This window comes from Panulirus ornatus, chromosome 22 (genome assembly GCF_036320965.1).
Source record: "Panulirus ornatus isolate Po-2019 chromosome 22, ASM3632096v1, whole genome shotgun sequence".
Lineage (NCBI taxonomy): Eukaryota > Metazoa > Arthropoda > Malacostraca > Decapoda > Palinuridae > Panulirus > Panulirus ornatus.
Window position 1 is genome coordinate 14,208,404 of NC_092245.1, and position 7,500 is coordinate 14,215,903.

A 7,500-nucleotide genomic window follows, 5' to 3' on the forward strand; every position below is an offset into this window, starting at 1 on the left:
TGTCCGAGATGGAGCGAAAGGCCTTCATCAGAAACTTAAATGCTGAACGTCTGTGAGGTAATGTAACGAGAGAATTAGAGAAATTAGGGTAAGCGAAGATCCAGATGATAAACACAGAGAATGAAGAAAAGAGGAGGGGGGAAAGAGGAGGAGGAGGAGGAAGAGCAGGAGGAAGAAAGAGAATGCGTAAGAGGGAGTAGCAGGAAGAGAAGAGAAAGGTGGAAAAGGAAAAGTTCAGTTGAAAGGAGAGAAAATAATGTATATCATAAAGGTGCCTCACGACAAGCGTCCGTTTGGCCCTCTGACACAAGGGCGTGAATGGCGTGCCACCTCGATTTCTTGGCATGGGAATGGTGGAGGTGGAGGAGGGTGGTGGAGGGGGGGGGAGAGGACATGGGGAGGGTCCCTGGGGGAGAGTGTGAGAGGGGGAGGGGACGGAGGGAGGTGAGGGGTGTGGTAGGAGGGTGGGGGGACTCAGGGTCGTATACCACATTTGGAAAGGTAGCAATATGTCTTCTAAACTATTATGACCTCTATGATGGATGACCTTCTGGGAGGGGAGGGAGAGTGGGGAGTAGGAGGGGAGGTGGGGGTTATGGCACGGGGTGGGAATTCGTGGTGGCTCTGTAAGAGGAGTGGAAGGAAGAGGATAGAGAGAAAAAGGAGAGTAGATGGAAGAGGAGGAGGCGGTGGAGAATAGATACGAGAGAAGAATGGGAAAAGAAGTATCGAAAGAAGAGATGGAAGAGGAGGTGGAGGAGGAGAGGGAATAGGAGGAAGAAGAGGAGGAGGAGAAGAGAGAGAATAGGAGAAAAGAAGAGGGGGAGGAAAAGGAGAGGGAATAGGAGGAAGAGGAGGAGGAGGAGGTAAAAGGTAGATATGAAAATCAGAACGAAAAAGAAGGGTAAAAGAAGAGGAGGAAGAGAAAATAAAACTAAGTGGCTAGAATTAATGGAATACGAAAGAAGAAGGAATAGGAGGAGGAGGAGGATAAGATGAAGGAGAAAGGGTGTCGAGGAAGAGTTGATGGGAACTAGAAGTGGATCAGGAGGGAAAGTAAACAGAGACTTGGAAAAAAAAAAACGAGGGAAGCTCCTGAGGGAAGGAAGAGGGAAGAATGAAATGTCGACCATCGGTGATAGAAGGGAAAGGACAGGGAGTCACAAATTGATCAGAAGAGAAGGGAATGAGATAATCCGGTGGGCATCAAGGGAATTACAGTGAGGACTTAGGAGTCTAGCTGACGACAAGGTTGTACAGGAGGACGTACAGAAGATGGCTGGAAGAAGGAGAGGTGAGATGGGACGATTATGGTAAGAGAAAGGGGGAGGAAGAGGGGAAGATAAACGTGTAGACAGTGAAAGGGAAAAAAAAAAGAGGAGGGATGAGACAGACAGTGAAGGGTGAAGAGGGAATAAAAGGGAGGAGAGGACGGATCATGGTGAGGTGGAAAAGATTATAAGTGGGAAGAAGAATAGCAAAGGGGGCCTTAGATATGTGCCCCTGAGGGGAGGTAAGTCTTGGAAGGATGGAGGAACCAAGGGGGGGAGGGGGGAAAGGGAAGTTGGGTGGGCTAGGTGGGTGGTAGGTGGAAATAGGAGGGGAGGTGGTGGGATGGAAGGTAGTGAGTGAGGTGGTGAGAGGAGGGAGGAAGGGGTAGTGAGAGGAGGAGGAGGAGGAGGGAGTGGTAGGTAGGTAGGTAGGTAGGTAGGCAGGTGTGAGGAGGAGGAGGAGGAGGGTGGGAAGAGAGAAAATCGATACATGCCGAGTAAGACGTTGAAAATGGAGTTCAAAAAGAGGAGGAATGAAATATGAATTGGCGGAGTAGGAGGGACCGGAGGAGGTGCGAGGCATGTCAGTAAGGGTGTTCGACTGGGATAAAGATAGAGAGAGAGAAGAGGAGGAGGAGATGGAAGGAAGATGGAAAAAAAGAGGAGGGGAGAGAGAGAGAGAGAGGGAGAGAGAGAGAGCGAGAGAGGGGGGGGAAAGAGAGGACGATTTAGATTAGAGGAGAGCACGAATCATGAGCATTAAAGGGAATATGGTTGAGGGGAGCTGCAGGTGTGCCTAGTATGCTGGGAAATGTTCCTGGGACTGAGCTCATTGTGGCTAAGATCGAGCTCGTTGTGGCTAAGATGGAGCTCGTTGTGGCTAAGATCAAGCTCGTTGTGGCTAAGATCGAGCTCGTTGTGGCTACAATCAAGCTCACAGTGGCTAAGATCGAGCTCGTTGTAGCTAAGATCAAGCTCGTTGTGGCTAAGATCGAGCTCGTTGTGGCTAAGATCGAGCTCGTTGTGGCTAAGATCGAACTCGAGGTAGCTAAGATCGAGCTCGTTGTGGCTAAGATCGAGCTCGATGTGGCTTAGATCGAGCTCATTCTGGTCAACGTCAAACTCAAGCTCGATTTGGCCCGAACCAGGTTCGTTGTTGCCCGACGAAGCTCATTATGGCAAGGAGCAAGCGTAATGTGGCCGGGGAGAAAACCCGGTGTGGCCTGGCTAAGTACAGCGAGGGCCTGAGCAAGCAAGCAAACGCAACGATGCGGTTTGGAAGGCAAGAGGCAAGGAAATGTGTGTCAAGAGTGCTGTTGATTCTTCAAGAACAGGCATGTTAAGTGAAGGGAGTGTTGGCTGCTGTGGATATGGGGGTAGATAGGGGGAAGTCTAGTTGTTGTAGATGGGAAGTAGATAGGGGTAAGTCTAGATGTTGTAGATGGGAGATAGATGGAGGGGTAAGTTTAGCTGCTGTAGATGAAGGAAAGTTTATCTTTTGAAGATAGTAGGTACGTGAGGATAAAGTCTAGATGCTGTAGATGGGAGGGGGATGAGTAGAAATTTGGATGCAGTAGATAGGAGGTAGAAAAGGGGGGATTTAGCCGGTGGAGATGGTACATAGACGAGAGAAGGTATAGATAATGCAGACTTCAGAAAAGTTTAAGCAACGGGAAAGTAGATGAGAAGACGGGGTTTTGATTAGTGTAGAGAGGTAATCAAACAAAGGATATTTACTTAGTGAAGAAGTAGATAGCTCATTAAGCCAGGGTTTATCGTGTTGGTGTAAGGGGCTGGAGGAGGAGGAGGTAGGTCGTGGTAACCGAGTGAAGGTTGAATCAGTCTCTTTGAGTTAGGAGGCAGCGATGAGGATGTTTGGAGAAGTTAATGTAGAAGGGCTGTAGACCTACAAACTGCCGATGGAGGAAAAAAAAAATTTGAGATATCACAGGAAAGCCTTTTTAGACTATTGAAAACACGGGCTGGCATTTAAGTGGGTAGAAGGGGAGGCAGCCGACGAGAGAGAGAGAGAGAGAGAGAGAGAGAGAGAGAGAGAGAGAGAGAGAGAGAGAGAGCTGTGGAAGCATGAAGATACCAATGTTAAAGTCTCCTTTGCATAAACAGTGCCTTGAATTTGACTGGCGATGATGGACGGAGGTGAAAGCAGAATGTGGAGAGGTTCGACTGTTGCAGGAGGAGCGCGTGTGTGTTTTGTCAAGCGCAAACCATATATTCCTCTGTCATTATCGTCTGATGCCCACTGAGGAAAGGGCTGAGGCATGTTACTTGAGGGAAAGTCGTAAAGACGAGAAAACTTCAATATATATATATATATATATATATATATATATATATATATATATATATATATATATATATATATATACATATATTCTGTTGGCCCATGGAAAGGATTTACATCGCATGTCATGTAATATACGACAAAATGTAATTGTATTTTGACTTAACTGCTGAAGAAGGGACTCGTGTATTTGTCCTGTTTACCTACAGTATGATGGAGCCAAGTTTACATATAACGTTGATTATTATCCAACAGTTTGTGTTTTCTTTATCTTTTTTTTTTTCTTAGTGCCATTTTGATGTGGCTGACGTGTCACAGTGAATAGATGAAAACCTATGGGTGTTTTTTTCTTTTTCTACTAGTTTGAATGACACTGTAGTCACATTTTCTCTCGTCATTTTTAGTAGTGATGGCTTGTCGTCCGGAGTATTCCTTGAGGAGTGACATGCTTGGTTGACAGTGTGATGTAAACGTTCTGGACCATGGAGGAGTGAACGTTTCCCCGTTGAAGACACTCGACGTTTTTGGTCTAAAGTACTGAATGCGTCGTTGTTGAAAAATGCGCACTGACGTTGCTCGAAAATTCATGATAATTCTTTGCGTTATTCTGTCAGCGTTCCTTGTTAGAAGTCGCAAACGTTTTTTTTCTTCTTTTCTCAAAACTGCTAAACGTTCCTCGATCATTAAACTAGATGCCTGTCGATCAAAACCTGAACCACTTCAGGTTTTGAGATGTCAGTCTTGTCATGCAGAATATACCACATACTCATGCTGAGTATACCGCATACTTTCTGTATCATTCACGGTGGTATCTTATTCAAACGTTTTTCAGTGTAAATACCAAACGTTTTTTTTATGAAGATGAAGTCCTCCAGCGCTGTGTCATGAGATGAGGTCAGTCTTGAGAATTTAGAAATATTCCCTTTCATCTTTGCCGAAGTCATGACATCATAACAAGATAAGATTCTCTGGTCAGACTGGATTATCTGATTCTATTTTCTCAACTCAAACAATAGAATCTAAATCAAATAGTGTTATATATCATAGAAATATTAACACGTGTACCTCCATACCTATTTCCATATGTACCTACAGCTAGAAGAACTGTGGCTATGTTGTGTATTTTTTTTTTGTAGTTAAAGTTGAACTATATATATATATATATATATATATATATATATATATATATATATATATATATATATATACTCGACCAGATGCCTGTAAATCAAAGAGGGAACTTAATTGCATTCAGGCACGAATCTTCCAAGGCCGAGCATTTATAAAAACCCTCATTAAACGCCGCTAATCTTTTTTTGTGTGTGTGCGTCACAAGGTTTATAATGCCTTTATAATATCCCAGCAATTTTTTTTTTCTCCAAACCAGAATATCACGTCTGTCATCTCGTACACATATTTTTTCCCTTCTCTCCCTCAAAGACGTTCCTTTGGTTGGTGGCATAGGCCTCTCTGTGAGTCGTTAGGTTTGTTGGGTTTGATTGATTCGTATGTTAGACTTCGCTGTCTTATGCGTTCGTTCATCTACGCTGTATTGGGTAGATTGGGCTTTTATTAGACAACAAATTGTCCCCATCTTACAGATACTTGTGCTTTTATTTTCTTACCCATAAGACTTTTGTTTTGTATTTTTCTTAAAAAAGAGAGATTAAGATTTTGTTTAAACCTCATCTTCGAGCAGTTTTTCTCTCTTTTAATATACGTCGAAGTTATGTTTTTCTTTTTGGACATTAAGTCTCGCCATGATATATGTCTGCCACTGTTTGCGGCATCCGCCAGAGCAAAGTAATTTATGGTGTTGCTTATTGCCTAATAAAATATTTCTGCTGCAGAATAAATATATTTGTATATATATATATGTATTCCTTTAGGGATGTCTCGAGATAACTTCTGTGTTAACAGTGGGTTTCATTCTTCCTTATCTCGTCTTTTCTTTTTTCACTGAACATTTGATTCTCTCCTTATTATTCTAACACTAAATCTTAAAAAAAAGATATTTTTCTTGTGCTTCTGTTTTCTAATCTACCGATGATTTTTTTTTTCCTTTTTCTCTCTCATAAGATGGGATGTATTTATGTTTCTCTCTCTCTCTAAGTAGAAGTCTTTTAGTATTTGAACAGATGTCCCTGATCCAGTTGGCTCACTTTGTGTGGCAATAATGCTTTGTGAATTTCCAATTTATTTGCAGATTTATCCCAAGATAACCTTTAATGCAAGACCTCTCATGTTTACATGGAGTTTATGTGCTACTAGATAAACAATTTACCCACTTATTTAAGCGTACTCGTTCGTCCTCTTCAGTCACCCACTTGATAATGAAGTTACGTATTTGCCCACGAATTTACCCTCTTGTCAACTGCGAACTTGCCTCACTTGTTTTCGAACTTACCCACTGGTGTACGAATTTACATGCGTGTCTTAAGGAGCATTACCCACTCGTGTAAGAACTCCCAGTGAACTTACCCACACGTCTGCAAAGTTACCTACTTGCCCACGAACTTATCCAGTTGCCTACAACTTTACCCCTCTGTCCCATGCCTCACACCTTTTACCCACAACCTTCCCCATCCACACTTTGCTTAAAGCCTCACTCCTCCTCCCCTTAACTGATGGGATTTTTCCCTTGGTTGCAAATTTGCCTCCTTACCTACAAGCCAGGAACCTTCCCTTTCTCCACCCCCAACCCCCCTCCCCTGTCAACAAGCCCCTAATCCCCCCTATCCCCCCTTCATACTGGCCAATTTTCTTGCCTCTCACTTACACACTTTAAGTAGATAATGAGAGGGAGAGAAACACGTCGTAGAGAAGGGGGTTATGTCAGAAGGTACACCTAAAAGACAAGCACGTCGAAAAATGCTAAGCAAGATTCAGGAGTTAATTCTGTGGCTTAGATCGTGTTGTAAAAGGGGTCTTCAGGTGCTCCACTTGTCTCTGGCTGCTGTTCTCCATTCGACTTCTTCATCTGAAAAGATGAGAATTGAAAAAAAAAAGTATTAGGTTGATTTTAATGTTTTTATTCCATGTTTAAGTTCCGAGGTCTCGAATTTCGTAGATGCATGTTCTTAGGTTTGAAATCACCTCCAGTTTCTGAGTTCCTTAAGCTGTAGTTATCACAGCCAAAATTATGACATCTAACAAATGACCATACGAATTGCGAAATGTGTGCCACGTTTTCTTCTCCCTCCTTCATTGCACGTCCTTTCCGATTTGGATCCCTCTTCTTTCCTCTGCTCTTCGGTGTCTCGTCTCCGAAGTCAAAGACCCCGAGGAAGCTTTTCTTTTTTTCTTTTTTTTCTTTATTCATCGCAAAGATTTTTTTTTCCTTTATTTTTTTTTTTTACTGTCATTTCGGCCCACAAAGGACCAGCGATGGCTGTCGCCCGAAAACAGACGATCCTCGTAATGAATGTGTTGCGGAGGTGAGAGTGTGTGTGGTGGTGTGTGTGTGTGATGTAACTGCTGGAAATGATGATTGGCGTGATGAAGAGCCAGGGCGACGGTGAAGATAACCGGGATGATAATGATAGTGGCTCGGCAGGTGATGATGAGGCCGATAGTGACGGTCCGGAAAAAGAGAGAGAGAGAGAGAGAGAGAGAGAGAGAGAGAGAGAGAGAGAGAGAGAGAGAGAGAGAGAGAGAGGTACTGGGGGAGGTTTGAGAGGGGAAGAGCTTTGGCGTGTGTCGTGGTTTAGTTGGGGTCTTGTTCTGTCATACTGTCTCCCTCCCTTCCTCTTCTCTCTCTCTCTCTCTCTCTCTCTCTCTCTCTCTCTCTCTCTCTCTCTCTCTCTCTCTCTCTCTGCTGATCCTAGTCGTCATCTGGATCTCGACTCCTCCTGATTAATGTTAATGGTGGACGGATGTTAATGAGAGAAACATATGCCTTGAAGAACACGAAAGAAAACGTGAAGG

The 7,500-nt window shown here is 43.6% G+C and overlaps 2 long non-coding RNA genes across 2 annotated transcripts in view; one reads left to right on the top strand and one right to left on the bottom strand.

Moving 5' to 3' along the window:
* Window positions 1-7,500, top strand: part of LOC139756568 (uncharacterized) — a 512,804-nt gene that overhangs the window by 307,591 nt on the left and 197,713 nt on the right. The window lies entirely within an intron of this gene.
* Window positions 1-7,500, bottom strand: part of LOC139756566 (uncharacterized) — a 155,426-nt gene that overhangs the window by 5,828 nt on the left and 142,098 nt on the right. The window lies entirely within an intron of this gene.